This window comes from Crocuta crocuta, unplaced genomic scaffold (genome assembly GCF_008692635.1).
Source record: "Crocuta crocuta isolate KB4526 unplaced genomic scaffold, BGI_CrCroc_1.0 scaffold90, whole genome shotgun sequence".
Classification (NCBI taxonomy): Eukaryota; Metazoa; Chordata; class Mammalia; order Carnivora; family Hyaenidae; genus Crocuta; species Crocuta crocuta.
Genome location: NW_027527449.1, coordinates 3,572,171 through 3,593,566, shown reverse-complemented (window position 1 = coordinate 3,593,566; position 21,396 = coordinate 3,572,171). Strand labels below are relative to the sequence as shown.

Sequence of the window (21,396 nt, the reverse complement as noted above, 5' to 3'; positions counted from 1 at the left end):
ATGGGACCTGATTTAGTGTGAGGAGCTAGACAAAGCCGGTCTGCAGAAATGATGGTTAAGCAGAGCGGGTCCGTGCGGCTTCATTTGGTAAAGGGGGTCCTCAAAGGGTAGGGCCTGCAGACAAACCCTACACCGTGGGAGGAGGAAACTTAGCAAATGTGAGATTTGCTGAATTACAGAAGAATTCAGGGTGCAGCATGAGATAAGACTGGAAAGGAAGGCCTTACCATACCGAGTCGTGAAGCCATGGGGAAGAGTTCTAAATCGTAAGAACAATGAGAACTGAGGAGGAATTTTCAAGCATGACCTGTTTTATGATTTTCAAAAAATCCACTGCGATGACTCTAGTGACTGGACCAGCGGGGCGAATAGGGGCCATTGCCCCGACCCTGTGGGCTGGCCTCCGGGCTGGCCTCCCGGCAGCATGTAGGGAGCGGAGCCCAGAGCAAGAATGTACTGGGAGGCACAATCAGCAGGACTTGGTGGCAGACTCCACGTGGAGGGTGAGAGAGATGGGTCAAGGTCACTGCCAGGGTTGTGACTTGCCAGGTGGCCACATGAAGGTGCCTCCCTGGAGGGTGGGGCCAGATCTCCGGGTGGGACCAAGGGTGTTCTTTAAGACGTTTAGTTTTCTGATACCCTTGAAACTTCAAAGGCAATTAGAATATGGAGGCTTGATGTTCAGAAGTGTCTGGACCAGAGATATAAAACTGAAAGTCACTGACATAAAGATGATGCTTTAAATGCATGAGAATTAATGAGATCCCCTAGAGAGAGTGTGTATTGGAAACAGAAGAGCTCAGGAACATGCCGCGGGCATCTCACATCATTCAGAAATCTACTCGAGGCAGGAACAAAACACACTGTGAGGTCGTGGCGAGAGAAGCTGGAGGGAAAAGGGGGCATTTCTCGGGAAATGGAGAGAAAAAGAGTCAAGAGGGAGACTAGGCACTAAGCAGAATAGAATGACCAGGACAAGAGTTGTGTACGACTCCTGTTCGGATCCCTAAAGGCACCGGGCTTTGGGCATTTTGGACATTCAGTAATTTACCTGTGGATAAATTACCTGTGGAGCTTATCTGAATGTCCAACAGTCTGTGTCCTAAGGCACTTCTATTTTATTAGGGAAAAGGAAAAAAACAAATAATTTTGTTGCAAGGCGCAATTGAGAAGTACAAAAGGACGTGCAAACAATGCTCCTGGAACCCAGGGGACCGAAACCAAGGGCTGACCTCCAGGAGCAGCAGACACAGGAGGTGGATTTCTGAAAGTGCTCGAATATTCACGACGAGCAATGAGCAATGAGCTCCTGCACCGAGATTCTCAAGGCTTCTCAGTTGACTGGATCATTATTATCATGTCAAAAGAGCCATCAGCAATCAATAGCTCTTTCCACATGTGCTTCTGCTTCTGACAGCACTCTAAAGAGCTGTTTACCAAAGGCTGTAACATTTTTATTTTAAAACAACGACAACCACAGTTAATCCAAAACTCGATAGCAACTCAAATAGCTGGGCTGAGGCCTGTCTTTCCCTTTGAAGACACAGTTGATGAAACAGTGGTGAGTGAAGCCCACTCTGAACAACTGAATTAAAACAATCAGATCAGCATATCTCACGGACATAAAAATCATTTGGATTGAGATGACACACTCCTTTTAATTTCTTTCAAAATTTTTCATTCAAAATCCAAAGTTAACTTTTGACCTTTCAGACTCTTCCCTGTTTAAGTGATGTGAGACTTCATCATCCGTCAGTGACCAGGATAAAGGAAGTTAAGCTGTGCTTTCTTTCATTCTGCATTATTTACTTTACCTAAAGTTGGCTCTAAGCCACTGTTTTCATCCTGGAGGCTCCTCTTAGTGAATTACCTGAATGATTTTGACCTTTGAGTATCAATGTTGCATTTTAACATTGTTACCTATGAAAAAGCCTGATCTTATTATAATGACAAGTGAAAACAGGGATTCCTTCCAATCAAACATCATTTCCAATCGTTTCTGGTTTTAAGAATATGGTCTGAACGAGTTCAACAACATTTCTTCTCCGAGAACCATGTGACATCCTTAGCTGTTTCTACTCTCCCATTCTTCAGCTCACCCTCAAATGTGGGACACGGAATAGAAAAACCAACATCCTCCGATCACAGCTAAAGGATTAAGCTAAAGCTGACTTGCAAATTTAGCACAACATAGAGAAACAATGATGGGAGCTAAAATTCAGGAGGACTTTATGTATTGCAGGCATTGTGCTAAATATAAATGCCTATTTTCAATCCTTGTAACTACTCTACAGATAGTTTTAATTCTTATTTTATAGGTGAGGACTCTCAAACCAAAAAAGAATAAGTAAGTAGTGTGCTGAAGGTTACACTGCTACCAAAGAGTAGAGAACAATCCAGAACCCAGGAGGTGGATTTTAAAATTAACTATAATTATACAAGTTTTAGCTATTAATGGCATGATAGTACATTTTGATAATACAAAAGACAAACCAGAATTTTGGAAAATGACTCAAATAAAACCTATGACCCTGATTTTACCTAGAAACGGCATTATTCTTTTTTTTTTAAGGTTTTATTTTTTTTTAATTTTGTAATTTTTTTTACAAATAGTTTATTGTCAAATTAGTTTCCACATAACACTCAGTGCTCATCCCCACAAGTGTCCTCCTCCATGCCCATCCCCCCTCCCCCCCACATCCATCAGTCCTCAGTTTTTGTCAGCATTCAAGAGTCTCTCATGGTTTGCCTCTCTCCCTTTCCCCCACCATTTCCGCCCTTCTTCTCCCCCTTGTTCCTCCTTCAAGTTCCTCCTAATCCTCCTATACGTGCAAACATATGATATTTGTCCTTCTCTGCCTGACTTATTTCGCTCAGCATAACACCCTCAAGGTCCATCCATGTTGCTACACATGGCCAGATTTCATTGTTTCTCATTGCCATGGAGTATTCCATGGTATAGATAAACCACATCTTCTTGATCCATTCGTCTGTTGATGGACACTTAGGCTCTTTCCATGTTTTAGCTATTGTGGAGAGTGCTGCTATGAACATTGGGGTACATGTGCTCCTATGCCTCAGCATTTCTGTATCCCTTGGGTAAATTCCTAGCAGTGCTATTGCTGGGTCATAGGGGAGTTCTATTGTTAGTTTCCTGAGGAACCTCCACACTGTTTTCCAGAGGGGCTGTACCAGTTTACATTCCCACCAACAGTGTAGGAGGGTGCGAAACGGCATTATTCTTATATTCCACCCAAACTGAACACATGAACAGCCCACAAGCTTTAGGGCCTATTTTTTTTTTTTTTCTCTTACATACTCAACTTTCTGCCATAGCCAACCATCTAATTTCATAGACTTCCTTCTAAGGAATCAAATCTCACAACACTGAGTATCAAATTGGAGCCAAAAGACCCATGGCTGTTACACATTTCCTGCTTTCTATACTGACTACACTAAAGCAACTGACATTTTAAATTGTTTTTGAAGTTATTTCTGAAAACCAGCAAGATACTGTGATTAAATGTGATGAGTATGACTGGAAATCACAGAGTTTCTTAGCATTTCTTACAATCCTGGTATAATAAGTTTTATTTTAAAAGAAGGAGGGAGAAGATGACAATGGAAGAAAAGTAAATTCCAGAAATCTGTGAACCTTGGAAGGCTCACAAGACAGGTTTCATACATCTGCCCTAAAAGTGAACCGCGCACTATTAAAACTATAATGAGCAAAATGGCATTTTACTAATGACTGCCTTCCCTTTTCACCACTTCCTCTACTCTCAGCTAAGAGCGCCTCAAGCAAGCCAACAAAGGGCAACTGTCAGCTCGCTCCTTCTAAAAATCCTTCTCTTCACCACTGCTTGCACCTCACTAAATACCCTTCACCACCTGCCTTATCTCAAACGTCACCTTTAAAGAAAATGAGAAATCAGCTCCAGATAGATAAAGGATCAATAATAAGCCACTTTTTGACTTTACTGAAGAAGAGAGGAAAACAGAGGTGCCTGGGTGGTTCTGTCAGTTGAGTGTCCAACTTGATTTTGACTTAGGTCATGATCCCAGGGTTGTGGGATTGAGCCCTGAGTCGGGCTCCATGCGGAGCAAAGAGCCTGTTTAAGATTCTCTAAATGAATAAATAAATTTAAAAAATACAAGAGGAAACAATCCCGGATGGTGTTGGAGCCATTTGTGAGGACTAATACATGGATTCTGTCATCAGAAACAAGATGACTGAATATAATATATGCACGCGCACACACACACACACACACACACGTATATTTTAAGTCAAACTTTAACGATAAAAAGAAAATAAAACAAAAACCACTGGAAAAAAATTGTACAAAATATTTATGAAACATACTATCCTGATACACACATGTTAGATAAAAATACAAAAGGTCAATGCTATATCCCTATAAGTAATTAAAATAAGCCAGCAATTGCTGGAATAGCCCAGTAATTCCACTCACAGGTAATTACCCAAGGAAAATGAAAATATATGTTCACACAAACACTTGTGTAGTAATGTTCATACTATTCATAATAGCCCCAAAGTGGAAACAACCCAAATAAACACTAATTGATAAATGAATAGTTGAAACTGGGATATCTGTACAATGGAATATTATTCAGCAATAAAAAGGAATTAAGTACTAATACATGCTGCAGCATGGATGAGCCTTGAAAACATTATGCTGAGTATAAGAAGCCAGTCACAAAGACCACATAGTGGATGATTCCACTTATATGGAATGTTCATAATGGGTAAGTCTAGAGACAGAAAATAAAATAAAAATAAAATAAAAATAAAAAATAGCTGTTGCTTGGGCTTGTGGGCAGAGGAGAAAGGTCTGGGAAATGGGCAAGAACTCCTAATAAGGGTTCCTTTTGGGGGAACCAAAATGTTCTAAAATTAGATTGTGACTACGGGTATACAATTATGAGTACACTGAAACCCAGTGAACTGTACCTTTTAAATACAGGTAAACTGTATGGTATATGGATGAATGATTTCTCAATAAAGCTGTTAAATAAAAAAATAAAAAATAAACCAGCAAATGGAAATAGAAAAGGTAGACCATCATATACATACATACATACATACGTATATACATACGTAGGTACCAACAACAATCACCTCCCAATTAAGATAAAATCGAAAACTCTGGTATCATTATGTCTATTAAAATAGCAGAAAATAAATACAAATCATAAAACCTTGGTCAAATGGCTTACAATTCAGGTTAACATCCACAGTCTTTATAATGGTCTACAAGGCTCACATGTTCTGTGTTCACTTCATCTCCCAGATTAACACTCCCTCTCATCCCTACAGTGGGGCCACATTTGACTTATTATTCCTTGAAGATCATAGGCCTTCTCTGACATCAGGACCTTAACATGAGCTCTTTCCCACCTAACTTCCTCACTATCTCTGTCAGTTCTTCCTTTCAAGAATTTGATATACAGCTGACCCCTGAACAACACAAGGCTTAGAGGAATGGACCCCCTGCGCCATCAAAAATCTGCATCTAACTTTTTTAAAAGTTTATTTATTTATTATTTTAAGAGAAAGAGACAGCAAGAGTGGGGGATGGGCAAGGAAAGAGAGAGAAACCCAAGCAGCCTCCGTGCTGCCAGTGCAGAGGGGCTTGAACCAAACCAAGAGCCAAAACCCAAGAGTTGAATGCTTAAACAACTGGGCCACCCAGGCACCCCTTCATTTAAATTCTGACTTCCCCAAAACTTAACGAACAGGCTACCAGTGGCTGGAAGCCTTACAAATAATATTAACAGTCAATTAACATATGCTTTGTAGATATATGTATTATGTATTATACGTTATGTTTTTACAGTAAAGTTAAACTAGAGAAAAGAAAATGTTACTAAGAAAATCATAAGCAAGAGAAAATCCATTTACAGTACTGTACTATATTTATTTTTAAAAAGTCAATGTATAAGTGAACCTGGGTAGTTCAAGACCCTGTTGCTCAAGGGTCAACTGTGAAGCTCACAGTAGGTGATCTTTCAGGGCTAGCTTCATTCACATATCATTTTGCTTTTGAAATTCATCCATTTTGTGAGTATCAGTAGCTTGTTTTTATGGTAAACCATAAGCTGCATTTTATGGATAAATCACAATTTGTTTATCCATTCATTCACAGATTGACATTTAGGTTATTTCCAGGTTTGAGCAGTAAGAATAAAGATCCCGTGAGTTATCTATACTCACATCTTTATGTGGGTATATATATGCTTTCATTCCTTTGGGTACATACTTACAAGTGGCATTGCTGGGTAACAGTTTAAGTATATATTTAACTTTATAAGAAACCACTAAGCTGCTTTCCAAAGTGGATGTACTACTTTGCATTCCTACAGTAATGTGAGAGAGTTCCATCTGCTGAGAGCCTCCTTCTGAGCACTGTTTAAGCTACATCCCATAAATTTTTATGTATTTCCATTTTCACTTAGTTCAACATATTAAAAAATATTGTTTTCTTCTTTGACCAATGAATTATTAAGAAGTCTGCTAATAATATCCAAGTATTTGGAAAATTTTCCAGATACGTTCATTTTTGACATCTAATTTAATTCCACTGAGTCTACTGTAATCATACCCATTTTGATTTTCAGTCCCCCTAAATGCACTGAGACTTCTGTTCATCACTTACAGCAAGTTCTCCTTTGTGAATGTGCCTACATTTAAAAATAATATTGGTTTGCTAGTTTTAGTTGGCGTGTTGTGCAAATGTTAATTATATCAGGTTCATTGATGGTATTATTCAAAACTTCAACAATTGTGCTGACCTTTTTTCCTTTTTATTGGCTGATTTTCTGTCTGTATAGTCCATCGATTACTGAAAAAGCGTACTGACATATTCAATTATAATTGTGACTTTGTCATTCTTTCAGTTCTGTTGGTCTTCACTTCAGGTATTTGAAGCTCTGTTATGTGTATACATCTTTAGGGTTATGTGCACACATCTTTATGTCCTTTGATTAATGGATTTATTAGTATAAAATCCCTGGTAATACTATCCTTGTTCTAAAGTGTACTTTGATATTAATCTGGCTACCTGCAACTTTCTTTGCATTTCCATTTTCATGGTAGATATTTTTCATTCCTTTAATTTTTAACTTATCCGGATCTTCATATTTACAATAGCTCTTTTGCAATCATCATAAAGTTGGGTCTTATTTTAACTATTCTGATCATTTCTGCCTTTTAATTGGAGAGGGTACACCATTTACATTTAGTGTAATTATTGATATAGTTGGGTTTAAATCTACTATTTGTTTTCTACTTGTCACATATATTCTTTTATCCTTTCTACTTCTATTCCTTCCTCCTTTTGGATTAACTAACTTTTTTATGATTCTATTTTATTTCCACTATTAGTAACAACTCTAATGTCTCTATATTTTCTCAGTGGTTACTCTAAGGCAGAGATCAGCAAATGACAACTTGTGGGTCCAACACACCCTGTGGCCTAACTTTTTATGGCTCATGACTTAACCATGGTTTTCATGTTTTTAATAATTACCCCCCAAAACTGAAAAGAAAAGTCTATGTCAGAGACTGTAGGTGGCCTTCTCTATCAGTTTTCTGTTGCTGCAGAACAAATTATGACAAAATTGGCTGCTTAAAATTACATTCATTTAAGAGCTCAAGCAAGCTCAGCTCATGAGTTCTCCATTCAAGGTATCACAAAACTAAAATTGAGGTGTCAACCAGGTTGAGCTGTCATGTGAAAGCTCTGGAGAAAAACTCACTCCTCACTGCATTCTTGCTATTGGCTGAATTTAATTCCCCTGGCCCCACAAAGGACTGAGAGTAAGTTTCCTCACTGGCTATCAGCAAAGGTCACTTTCAGGTCCTTTCCCTGTGGGATCCTCCATCCTGAATACAGAAATGGTGCATAAAATACCTATTGTGTTTTGAACATCTGACTTCCTTTTCTATAACCAGCCACAGAAATGCTCTGGTTTTTTCTGTTTTGTTTTTTTTTTTTTTTCCACTTTAAAAAATGTATTTACTTATTTCTGAGAGAGAGAGAGAGAGAGAGAGCATGAGCAGGGGAGGGTCAGAGAGAGAGGGAGATACAGAATCCAAAACAGGCTCCAGGCTCTGAGCTAGACGTCAGCACAGAGCCTGCCATGGGGCTCAAACCCATGAACCGTGAGATCATGACCTGAGCTGAAGTCGGACGCTTAACCGACTGAGCCACCCAGGCACCCCATGAAATGCTCTGTTTTTTTGTTTTTTTGTTTTTTTTTTTTTAATATTTTTATTTCTAGGAGAGAGAGAGAGAGAGACAGTGTGAGCAGGGGAGGGTCAGAGAGAGAGGGAGATACAGACTCCGAAATAGGCTCCAGGCTCTGAGCTGGCAGTCAGCACAGAGCCCGACGCAGGGCACCAACCCACGAACCGTGAGATCATGACCTAAGCGAAAGTCAGACGCTTAACCGACTAAGCCACCCAGGCGCCCCTGTTTTTAAATTTGTATCATTATACTTGATTTCATCATGATGAGTGTACTCTTTAATCCCCATCCCCTATTTCCTCCACGCCCGCACCCATCTCCTCTCTGGTAACCATGTTTCTTCTCTATAGTTAAGAGTGTTTCTTGCTTTCTCTCTCTCTCTCTTTCTCTCTCTCTCTTTTCCTTAGGAAATGCTCTGTTTTTAAAGGGCTCATGTGATCACCTCTAGCCCACCAGGATGATCTTCCTACTTTTAAGTTAAATATGCCATATAAAATAACTTAATCATGAAAGACCGATCCACCATATTCAGTTTGGAGATTAGGTAGGGTATATACAAGAGGGAAGGTGGGGAAGCAGGAAATCAAAGAGGATACCTTACAATTTTGCTCAACATATCTCAAAATCTTTAATTTTTTACTATTTGGACCTTTACTGTTTAATTTTTTACTACTGGACCAAAAAAGTTTGGCCACTCCTGCTTTAGTGTATAAAATATACAGACTACCTGCAAATGATATTATATTTCTTAAGTGCCTTATGACAATATCAGTTTATTTTCTCCCAACCTTTGTGATATCCTGTATTTTGCTTCTAAATATTTTATAAACTCCATTACATATTTTAATATATTTGTTTAAATAAGCAAATAAATTTAAAAAGACTTTAAATTACTAAAAAGTCTTCTATTCACACACTTATTTACTATTGCCTATATTTTTCATTACTTTCTGGAGATCTAAATTTCCATATGGTATTGTTCTCCCTCTACTTGAAGAAATTCCCTTTAGCATTTAACATATTACAGTTCTAAAGGCAATCAATTCTCACAGAATGTGTGTCTGAAAAACTTATTTTACCCTCTCTTAAAAATATTTTGTGATAAAATACACATATAATAAAATTCACCTTTTAGCCATTTTTATTTTTATTTTTTTAATGTTTATTTATTTTTGAGAGAGAGAAAGAGCACTAGTGGGCGAGGGGCAAAGAGAGAGGGTGACAAGAATCTGAAGCAGGCTCCAGGCTCTAAGCTGTCACCAAAAAGCCTGATACAGGGCTCGAACCCACATACTGAGAGATCATGACCCGAACTGAAGTCAGACACTTAACCAACTGAGCCACCCAGGTGCCCCAGCCTTTTAACCATCTTCAAGTGTATAGCTTAGTGGCATTAAGTGCAATCATCACCACCACATGTTAAGAACATTTTCATCATCCCAAACTGAAACTCTGTACCCACTGAGCACTAACTTCCCATTCTTCCCTCCCCCTGTCCCTGCTAACAACTATGCTACTCTCTTTAAATCTGCCTATTCCAGACACTTCACATAAGGTAATTATACAGTATTGGTTTTGTGTCTGGTTTATTTCACTTGGGATATTTTCAAAATTAATCCATGTTATAATACGCATCAGAATTTCATTCCTTTTTAAGGCTGAATAATACACACACACACACACACACACACACACACACACACACCATACTTTATTTATCCTTTCATCTGTTGATGGATGTAAGTTGTGTAGTGGCTCATTTTATGTATCAACTTGGAAGACGTTTTTGAATGACATTAACATTTAAATTAATGAACTGAGTATGCAGCTTTACCTCTACAGTGTGGGTGAGCCTCATCCAATCAGCTGAAGACTTGATTAGAACAAAAAGATCAGCTTCCCCAAGTAAGAGGGAATTCTCCAGGAAGCTGCCTCCAGGTACCATCTGCACCACTAGCACTCTTGGGTCTCCACCTACAAGCTTTGCATAGGAACCACATCTTTGGTTGGTCTACGCTGCAGATTTGGATTTGCTGGTCTCCAAAGTCATGTGAACCAATTCTTGTAATAAATCTGTTTCTACACACCACACATAGTTTTGTTTCTCTGGAAACCCTGACTAATATAGGCTGTTTCCACCTTTCAGCATAGTGAATAAGGTCACGATGGACACTGGTGTACAGGAATCTGGGGACTCCTAGAAGTAGAACTGCTGTTTCACATGGTGATTCTATGTTTCCAAGCACCTGCTATACTGTTTTCCACAGTGGTTGGGCCATTTTCCATCCCCACCAGCAATGTACAAGGGTTCCAATTTCTCCACATCCTCACCCAAAAACTGAAAGCTCCTAATGGGTGTGAGGTGGTATCTCAAGGTGCCTTTGATCTGCATTTCCCTAATGAGCAGCAGTGTTGATCATCTCTTCATATGCTTACAGGACATTTGCATATCTCCTTTGGACATGTGACTGTTAAAGTCCCATGCCCATTTCTGAAGTGGGTTGCTTGTTTTTGCCTTCACTTTCGAAAGATATTTTCATTAGGTATAGCACTCGAGGTTGACATCTTTTCTTTTAGTACTCTAAAAATATCACTCAATTGCCTTGTAGCTCACATAGTTTCTGGTGAGAAATCTGTTTTGCTTATCTTTCTTCCATTGTATGTAATGTGTTTAATGTCTCTCACTGTATGTAATTTCTATGGTTGCTTTTAAGATTTTTTTTTTCCTTATCACTGAAATTCAGCCATTTAATTATGATATACCTTGATGTGATCTGTCTTTATTCTGCTCTGGAGTACCTTCCTGTACCTATGGATTTATAGTTTTAATCTCCTTAAGTATTTTTTGTGATTTCTTCCTCCTTGCTCTATAGTGGGGACTCTAACATATACATTAGACGATTTAAGATTGTACCAGGGGACACTGATATGCTGTTCAAGTTTTCTTGGGCTTTTTTCATCTGTGTAATTCATTTTGGATATTTAACTAGTCATAGGTCTTCAAATTCACTGATCTTATTTAGCACACAGATTCTTCTCAACCAGTGTAATTTTTATTTCTGAAATTGTATTTTTGATCTGTCAAACTTCCATTTTGATCTTTTAAATATTTTTATTTATCTCCTGTTTTCCTCTACATTGTTGACCATGTATATATTTTAACATGTTTGCCTGCTAATTAAACAATAGCTGTCATTTCTTATTGTTCTTACAAGTCATATTTTCTTTTTTGATTGGCAATGTTTAACAGTTTCATTGATATATAACTGGCATATAATAAAGTGAGTGTGTTTAAACGATACATTTTGATAAATGCTGACATGTATATACCCACAAAATCACCAACGTAATCAAGATAAAGAATATATCCATCATCAGTCCCCTGAAAGCTTCCTCGTGCCCCTTTGGGGTCCCTTCTTTATGCCTTTCTTCACTACTCTCATTCCCCAATGTGCATGGACACTTTTGGCTAGATGTTGGCCACTGTGAATTTTACACCATTGTGATCAATTTTGACATACTCTTTTAAAGAGTGCTAGGCTTTCTTCCAGCACACAGTTAAACTGTTTTACATAAATGTAATCCATTCAAGGCTTGCTTGTAATTTTTGTTAGGGCAGCTCCGGAGCAGCCTCTAGTCTTAGACTAAGGTGGCCCCACCACTGAGGTCTCTCTCAGCTGCCCCGTAGCTTATGAGGTCTCTCCATTCTGGCTCATAGAATGCAAACTCTTCCTAGCCCTACGAGCTCAGAGAATTGTTTGCCTTGCTGCTTTCCTTCCCCATCCTGGTCATATTGTATACCATGCTTACTCAGTATTCAGATTTGAGATCCTCGTGGAAGTCTCCAGAGCATTCTCTTGCTCCCTCTCTCTCTGTGGCTCCCTCCTCTCTAGGATTCCTCACAATTCCAGACACTTCCACTTCACTGACCTATATTCTTCTGTTTCTTCAGCTTGAGCACACAAGTAGACTATGTTTTAGACCTTCTCCCTCCACTGGAGACGGTACGATCTCAGGGCTCACCTCTTCTGTTTCACTTCGGTAAGAGATTAGTGTTCAATGCCTGTTATCCAGTGTCTGAGAGCAGCTGTTTTATAAATTTTGTCCAGTTCTTCAATTGTCTGCTGTTAGAAGACAATTCCTATAGCAGCCAATCCTTCCTGGGCTGTAACGAGCCATTTTGAGCTTTTAAAACATATTTGTGTGATTCCAACAGCTTACAAAATATCTCCCTATTGGACCTACCTCATCAATCTTCCTTTCTCTCTCTAAAGGCACAAGATCTAAATCTGGTGTCCAGCTGGCTAATCTCAGACCAGAAAATTCTATTTCTCTATACCTTGAAGGAGCTCTCTGATTCTGGTTCTCTGATAAAGCAGGAGCGGGTAGTACTATGTCTGCCACCCTCAACTCTAGAAATAAACATGTGCATGAAAATGCTGAAGATTACAAAATTCTTATATGTATAGTATAAATATGCTATTTTTTTCACTACTTAATTGTTATGGCCTTATGAGGCTGATTCTTTCAAAATTTAATATGAACACATTAGGTCAAAATATTTATTGTTTATGTATCAAGGAAAAGCATCGGAATATAAGCACTAGTTTGAATGTATTCATTATAATATCTTTATCGCATACAGTTCCACAAAGCTTAACTCTTACAGCCTTTCAAAAATGAGAGAATGAGTTTTCAAACTTTACAGAATCATTTAAATTTGGTCACTTATGAATTATTATTTTCCTGTCTGCTTGTGACTATATATTTTCTCATATAAGAAGTTAACTGCATTTAATTTTATAAATTGCCATCAGCGTTATGGACATAAGAATGTTTCTGAATTAAAGGAGAGGAGACTGAAAGTCAGGGCCAGAGAGACTGAGACGGCAGTTTATGGAGGTGATAAGCCCCTCTCCAACGACACAGCGTCAAGGAAGGACTTCTTTTCAAGTACATATCATTTTGCTGGCTGGATGGCCCCTTTCAAAGCTAGAAAAGGAGACCAAAATCGTTAGAGAGAAAGAGAGAAATAAACTATTATGAAATCAATGAATGTGATGAAGTGCTCCAGAGTCACTTTACTCAAGGTCTGAATATGGTTTTTGGAAAAAGCACTTCTGTGCTATGAATGTTCACTATTTCAAGTTAGTAGCACATCATAAAAGAGACAGCTATAATGCAGTTCTTGATTAAATAGAGTCCTCGGTCTCCTTTCCTCTTTCAGTCTGCCCTCTTTTTTTTAAGGAATGTGAGTCAGGTCACACGATTCATTTCGCTCACGATTAAGACCAGTGTACTATTTTCTAGCACAGCACCAACTACAATACAAATCCATTTCTGAACATCCTAAAGGAATGACGGCCTTATCTAATGTACAGCTTGGTGCTATAGGTTAGTATTGCACTAGCTCCTTCAATACCCTGGAGGTCATGGCCGGAAGAACTTGGGATGTAAGCTAAGTTTCAAATGTAGTGTGAGTATAAAGAGACCTTTATACTCACCCGTGTTCAAACAAAAGACAAGCCTTATTGGCAGCAGTTTACATTCTCAGAAGGCATGTTTCTTTTCATTTGAAGCACACTGCTAGGATTTTGGTGTTAGCTACATCATTAGTTAAAGTGTAATGATTTGATGTTGACACGAGTTAACTCTAATCGCAGGGAGGGACAAATGAAACATCAACTGCCATTCTTGTAAATCTATGCACAAGATTACAAATAGGTAAGATTACAGATGACTTTTCCAAGTCCATCACCAATGCTAAAAATAATTCAAAGTGAATTCACATTAACAATGTGTGAGTAAATATATTTGAGAACAAGATATAGTACATAGTTATTAATAGCAGTGCTCACTTACCAGCCATGTGTTTGGAGTAGAGTATAAATAATTTAACTGAAGTGGCCTTATTATTATTTTTTTACAAAATTAAAAGTTGGAGCACAGAATATGCTATGCTGCTCAATAAATTTCTCAAATGCATTTGTATTTCTAAGGGTTTTCTTTTATGCTTCTAACATTTTATTTCACTTTAATAATCAATAATAATAATTTAAAACTCACTAACTATTTTCTCCACCAAATCTCACCTATATATAATTGGGAGTATAAGGTTTTTTTGTGTTTTTTTAATATGTTTAAATTTTATTATTATTATTATTTTTTAAATTCCGGTATAGTTAACATACAGTGTTATATTAGTTTCAGATATACAATATAGTGATTCAACAGTTCCCTATATTACTCAGTATTTGGGGCCCCTGGGTGGCTCAGTCGGTTAAGTGTCTGACTTCAGCTCAGGTCATGATCTCGCGGTTCGTGGGTTCAAGCTCCGCATCGGGCTCTGTGCTGACAGCTAGCTCAGAGCCTGGAGCTTGTTTCAGATTCTGTATCTCCCTCTCTCTCTGACCCTCTCCTGCACACATGGTCTCTCTCTCTCTCTCTCTCTCAGAAATAAATAAAAACATTAAAAAAAGAGAGAGACAAGCGGACTATTAATCCCCATCACCTATTTCACCTCTCCCCCCACCCACCTCCCCTTTGGTAACCATCTATTTGTTCTCTATAGGTAAAAATCTGGTTTTTTTTTTTTAATCTCTCTTTCTTCTTTGTTCATTTGTTTCTTAAATTCCACATATGACTGAATTACTATGGTATTTGTCTTTGTCTGACTTTGCTTAGCATTATGCTCTCTAGATCCATCCATGTTGTTTCAAATGGCAAGATTTCATTCATTTTTATGGCTGAATAATATTCCATTGTGCATGGAATATCTTCTTCATTCATTCATCTATTGATGGATATACTTGGGCTGTATCCATAATATCCATAATAGCTATTGTAAATAGTGTTGCAATAAATATAGGGATGCACAGATCTCTCCAAATTAATGTTTTGTATTCTTTCGGTAAATACACAGTGGTGCAATTTCTGGATCATAGGTTAGGTCTACGTTTTGTGTGTGTGTGTGTGGTTTTTTTTTTAGCTTCGAAGCATCTTATAAAAAGCTGGCACTCATATACATAAACTAACAAGACTTAAGATCCATCACACATTTACTTCATTTTTTAGCTTGACCTTCTGGTAAATCTTTAAGCTTCCCTGACTTTGGCTGCTATATGAGGAGATCCTCTCTTGTCTGGATGATTTAAAAGTGTCATTTGTCGATGAGCATCTCTTATTTTTCCTTTATTAGCAGTAGGGCTTACACCTAGTATTAATGCTGTTTCTCATTTTGTCATTTTGGATTCAAACCCACCTCTGCAATTTCCTCCGCTGACGCAGATGTTGGTAGACTTTGAAACGCTCGTTTTCCTTGAGGCTCTATATGTCTCACGGCCTGCAGAGCATAGCGGTCTGCAGACCCTGCTGCGGCAACGGTCAGTCCAGCTGCCACCACCGCACTGGCAATGGCTGTGGCTCAGCTCCCCGGTCTCCACCCAGAGCGCAGCTCATCCCAGTCTCAAGGCCACAGCCACCAATTCCATGCCTCTACCAGCGGCACAGAACCTGTTTCTAATTTTTTGCAGACCCTCCATGCTGTCTTCCACGGTGGCTGCACCAGTTTGCATTCCTACCGACGCAGCATGAGGCTTCCCCTTTCTCCACATTCTCGTCAACACTTGATGTTTCTTGTGTTTTTGACTTTAGCCATTCTGACAGGTATGAGTTGATATATCATTGTGGTTCTGATTTGATCTCCCTGATGATAAGTGATGTTGAGCATCTTTTCAAGTGCCTGTTGGCCATCTGGATGTCTTCTTTGGAGAAATGTCTGTTCGTGTCTTCTGCTCATTTTTTAACTGGATTGTCTGGGGTTTTTTGAGTTGTATAAGTTCTTTATATATTTTGGATACTGACTCTTTATTGGATATGTCATTTGCAAGAGTCTTCTCTCATTCAGTAGGTTGTCTTTTAGTTTTGTTGTTTCCCTTGCTGTGCAGAAGCTTTTTATTTTGATGTAGTCTAATAGCTGACTTCTGCTTTTGTTTCTCTTGCCTCGGGAGACAAGACACTGCTTTCATTTTTTCTAGGATTTTTACAGTTTCAGTTCTCACATTTAGGTCTTTAATTCATTTTTTGTGTATGTTGTTAAGCAAATGGTCCAGTTTTGTTCTTTAGTGTATAGCTGGCCAGTTTTCCCAGCACAATTTGTTGAAGAGACTTTTCCCCAATGCATATTCTTGCCTCCTCTGTTGAATATTAATTGATGATATAAGTGTGGGTTTATGTCTGGGCTTTCTAGTCAGTTGCATTGATCTATGTGTCTATTTTTTATGTCAGTACCATCCTGTTTTGATCACTACAGCTTTGTAATATAACTTGAAGTTTGGAATTATGACACCTCTTGTTTTGTTTTTCTTTTCCATGACTGTTTTGGCTACTCAGGGTCTTTTGTGGCTCCCTACAAATTTTAGGCTGTTTGTTCTAGTTCTCTGAAAAAATGTTGTATTTTGATAGAGAATGCATTAAATGTGTAAATTGCTTTGGTAGTACAGACACCTTAACCATAATGTTCTCCTAATCTATGAGCATTCCATTTCTTTTTGTTGTCTTCAATTTCTTTGATCAATGTTTTATAGTTTTCAGAGCACAGATCTTTCACTTCATTGATTACATTTATTCCTATGTATTTTTTTTCTTGGTACAATTGTACATGGGATTAATTCCTTAATTTCTCTTTTTGCTGCTTCATTATGAATGTACAGAAATCCAATCGATTTCTGTATATTGAGTTTGTATCCTGCAACCTTACTGAATTCATTTATCAGTTCTGGTAGTTTCTTGGTAGACTCTTTAGCATTCCCTACGTGTAGTATTGTGTCATCTGCAAATAGTGAAAGTTTTACTTCTTCCTGACCAGTCTGGATAGCTTTTATATCTTTTTGTTGTCTGATTACTGTGCCTAAGACTTCCAGTACTGTGTTGAATAAAAGTGGTATAAGCACGGACATCCTTGTTTTGTTCCTGATCTTAGGGGAAAAGCTCTCAGTTTTTCACCACTGAGTATGATGTCAGCTGTGGCTTGTTCATATATGGCCTTTACTGTGTTGAGGTACGTTTCTTCTAACCTACTTTGTTGAGAGTTTTTGTCATGAATGTATGTTATGGAGTATAAGTTTTTAAAAATATCAGCTGAATTTAAGTTTAAGTTTGTATGAGATATTCCATTCCCTACCCCAAGAAGGCAATGGTCTAAGTATCTATTAGGAATAAATTAAATAGTATTTTTCCCAGTTTCCTGAGAAATAGTTGACTTCCCTGTAGAAATTATAAACGTTGCAGTGAAGTTTTTACATTCCTCTTCCTAAGAAAGATTTTTCTCATACAATTAAATGCCACCTCTAAAAGTTATGAGTATGCCGATAAAAAGCATTAACTTATTTATTTTGCCATCTCAACAATGAGAAACAAGATGCCAAGAAGTACTATTATTCCATCTGACCAAGGGGGAAAAGAAAACCCAATTATCACCAATATCTATGACCTAAAACAGATGTTTTAGACAGATGTTCCCAAGTACTTAGGTCCCCAGTACTTGACCAGCTAGCTCTAATTCAGTAAAACAAGTGAACGACATCTACTAATACCATTACATCAAAATAATGAAGTGTGATGCTAGTGTTTGGCTATGCCTAAACAATTGTTGGTGACCAAAAGTGCAGGCCGGTACTTGAGACATCAAAGCAATGAAGAGTTAGTTCATTCATGAGTTATTGTTTCTGTGGCATTAATTTGTGACAGGGACTAGCAGACACAGGGATTTCTATAGGGAGACAAGCCGAGAAAGGCCAGGTTATCACAATCTATGAGACTGCCAAGTTACCCACCCACTTCCGGATAGCTGGGGCATTCCGAAAGGGCTACCTGGCCAACATGTGCACCAACAGCAGAGCGAGGGCACCATCCGTTTCCTGGTGTTCAAGCCATGACGGGAGAAACACAGACCACTAGGGCCAATTTGCTGTGGGGGTGTTTTTAAAAAGGCATTTACACTGACAGGAAGTTCTAAACAAGCACCTATTCACTAATAAAGAGATGAAGACAGTGTTGCCTCTGATCTCCCATTCCAGCTGGTGATGAAGGTCTCACGCATCTTCCGGAGGGAAGCGCTTTCTTGAGGAGGGCGCCTCCTCATGGCTCATCTTGTCGTCTCACAGGGACGAAATATATATAGGAAAAACAGGCTGCTGATCGGAAGAGTACATCAAACCTGGTGTGAGGCCAGCTTTGTCTAAGAGGGCTGTTGCATTAGGAGACAGGTCTGGGGAAGGTGGCCACGTGGGATCCCTGGGATCCCCCAATTCCGATGGGACTTCCATTTCCTTCTAAATGGTAAAGTGGATGAGATATCCTATATGCTTTTGTTTTTAAATCTTTTTTTTTGGTTTGCATCTTTCCAAAAAGGAAAAATGGAACACTCTTCCCATGGGAATATTCCTATTGTGGTTATTCCTACAATGTGTTTTACAAAGAACTGTGAAAAATTGTTAAAATTTCAAAGGAAAACAGTAAGTGATAATTTCCTGAGAAGTGCACAGCTTAAGTGCGTGCTAAAGTTTACTAAGAGTAAATTTAACAAAATACCCTCATTTCTGTTTTTTAGATAAAGTACCTAGCCAAGCAGATGACACAAATGTGTAGACGCAGGACTAAGGTATAGCAACAAGACATCGGAACAGCCATCACATGATCCTCTCTCGGAAGGCACAGAGGAATATGGTGGGCTGACGGGGTAAAGGGTCGGTGGGTACACTGGAGGGATGTTTATGGTAGAATGACACAGAACACTTCTATCAATGATTTCATAAATTAAACCAAAAACCCAAACTGAAGGGAGATATAACTTCCAAGAGTACAAACTTTTCTTCATACTCTTCCTCTGAGAACAAACTGAGTTATGAGAAAAACCAAACCAAACCAAACCAAACATCTCTATGAAGACACTGGAAAACTACCAAGGCAGTAAGAACTTGTGTTAAAGACCCAAAAGGTAATTAGGAAAGCCTATAGTCAGGACCCAGACTAGACAACGTTTTTCCTTTTGAGGCCTTGTGTGGACAACAAACAGGGAGGCTGAGATGTTGGGAGAAGGCAGTGAACCCAGAGGTACAGATCTACTAGCAGCCTCACGGAGGTGAGAGGTTCAGGGGAGAGATCTGGAGTGTGACCTCGGTCGAGCAGACAGGGCCCTCATAAACATTCTCAAATTTCACTTGGGATTTTGAAGAGCTCTGTCCTAAGACAAAGGGTAAACCGGAACTGGATGAAGCCCAGATTTCAGACAGCTTGACCCAAGACAGAATTACAATTATCTGCCCCCGGCCTCATTGCCCATAAGAAGCAAAACTGAATCCTCTCTGAAGGATCAACCCAAACCTCAAATGATCCTTATACTTCTTCATTCATAATACGTGGCTCTTAATAAAAAGTAAGCAGCCCTAAGAAGCTTGCCCAAATAGTGACCAAAAATCATGAGAAACGGACCAAATTGAAGAATCCAACATATAGGAAATCTAGACACTGTATTAATAAAGACGTGGAGCTTAAAAGTAGCCATGATATTTTTGTTAAAGAAACTACATATCAATGTGCAGAATGTGGCCAAGTAACTAGAAATAAAAAATACTCCAATAGAAATTTTAGAACTGAAAAATACATGGTGGAGAATCAAATCAGAAAAAAAATAAGAAAATCCCCAACTGTTTAAAAATTAATACCCTTATGTGAGAAATCATAAAGAGTTAGAAAATATTTTTTAAAATTTTTTATAGTTTATTTATTTTTGAGACAGAAAGAGACAGCGTGAGCAGGGGAGGGCCAGAGAGAGGGGGAGACACAGAATCTGAAACAGGCTCCAGGCTCCGAGCTGTCAGCACAGAGCCCGACGCGGGGCTCGAACCCACAAACCGCGAGATCATGACCTGAGCCAAAGTCAGATGCTTAACCGCCTGAGCCACCCAAGCGCCCCAGAAAATATTTTGAACTGATAATAAAAACACAAAATTCAAAACCTGTGGGAAGAATGCAAACGCTATGTGTAGAAAGCAGCTTAAGCTTTAAGGGCAGATATCAAAATCAGGAGGCCTGAAGCCCTTTGTCAGCATGGGCTAACCTTGGAGTATATGCTAACCTTGAAGCATGTGTATTTTCCCACACGGCAAGTCTCCTAGTTTCACAACAAACAAAAATGTGTACCTTTGTGCACCAAAAGATATGCATCACAGAAATGTATTTTTTTTTTAATTATCGGAAATTGGAATACACTCTAATGCACATCAGTAGTTAGAAGAGATAAAGAATTCAGGGTGTGCAGACAAGAGCGGGATGCTTTACTGCAGGAGTGGCTAAAGCGGATTAATCTCGAAATGTTCCTTCAAAGGAAGGCATTAATAATATGTAAGGTAGCATCCCAGTTTTACAAAATTCAAAGCGAGCAAGCAAAAAATTCACCTACAGTGTTGAGGAGGCCAGTGTTACCTTTCGGGAAAAGGACAGTGTGGATGCAGGGATGCAGTGGGGACTTCTGGAGTCACGGTAATAATCTACTTCAGGACCTACGTCCTGGCTGCACGAATGTAGTTACTTGATGAGCGGCCTTTAAGACCCCAAAAATCAAGGCTAACCAAGCTCTGGCCTTAGCAGCGGTTTGGTCAAGAAGATTTGAGGAAAAGATCAGGAAACAACGCACGAGGAAGTGTGAGGAACCAGTGCAGTCCGACCGAGAGAAGGGATGCTTTGGGAACACGATCTGCGAGCCCCTGGAAGTACCCGGCTGTCAGACGGGAGAGCAATTACATCAGCTCTGGAAGACACTTTCCAGGTGGTAAGGGAAGGCTACAGAGACTCAAATCTTGACTTAATATCCTAACTATTCTAAGTCTGTTATAATGTCGTACGGATGTACACCAATAAGCATATTTAACACACTGGGAGCACATGCTACGCCTCGCACACTGCAGGTAATACAACTGCCGAGAAACGGGCGCACGGTGTCTCCATCGAGGTCGGTTTCAGTCACTGAACCCGGTAAGGAAGGCAGAACGGCTGCCATCCGGGGAAAAGCGAAGGAGGTTCTTCCAGAAAGTTCCTGCCAGATCACTAGAGCCCCTGCCATTGC

At 39.0% G+C, this 21,396-nt stretch overlaps 1 protein-coding gene and 1 pseudogene across 1 annotated transcript in view; both read right to left on the bottom strand.

Annotated features, from left to right (window-relative positions):
* The window catches only part of WWC2 (WW and C2 domain containing 2), a 105,650-nt gene that overhangs the window by 71,080 nt on the left and 13,174 nt on the right, over positions 1 to 21,396 (bottom strand). The gene's annotated exons all lie outside the window — the stretch shown is intronic.
* On the bottom strand, positions 15,337 to 21,393 carry LOC144230379 (mitochondrial import inner membrane translocase subunit TIM14-like; annotated as a pseudogene).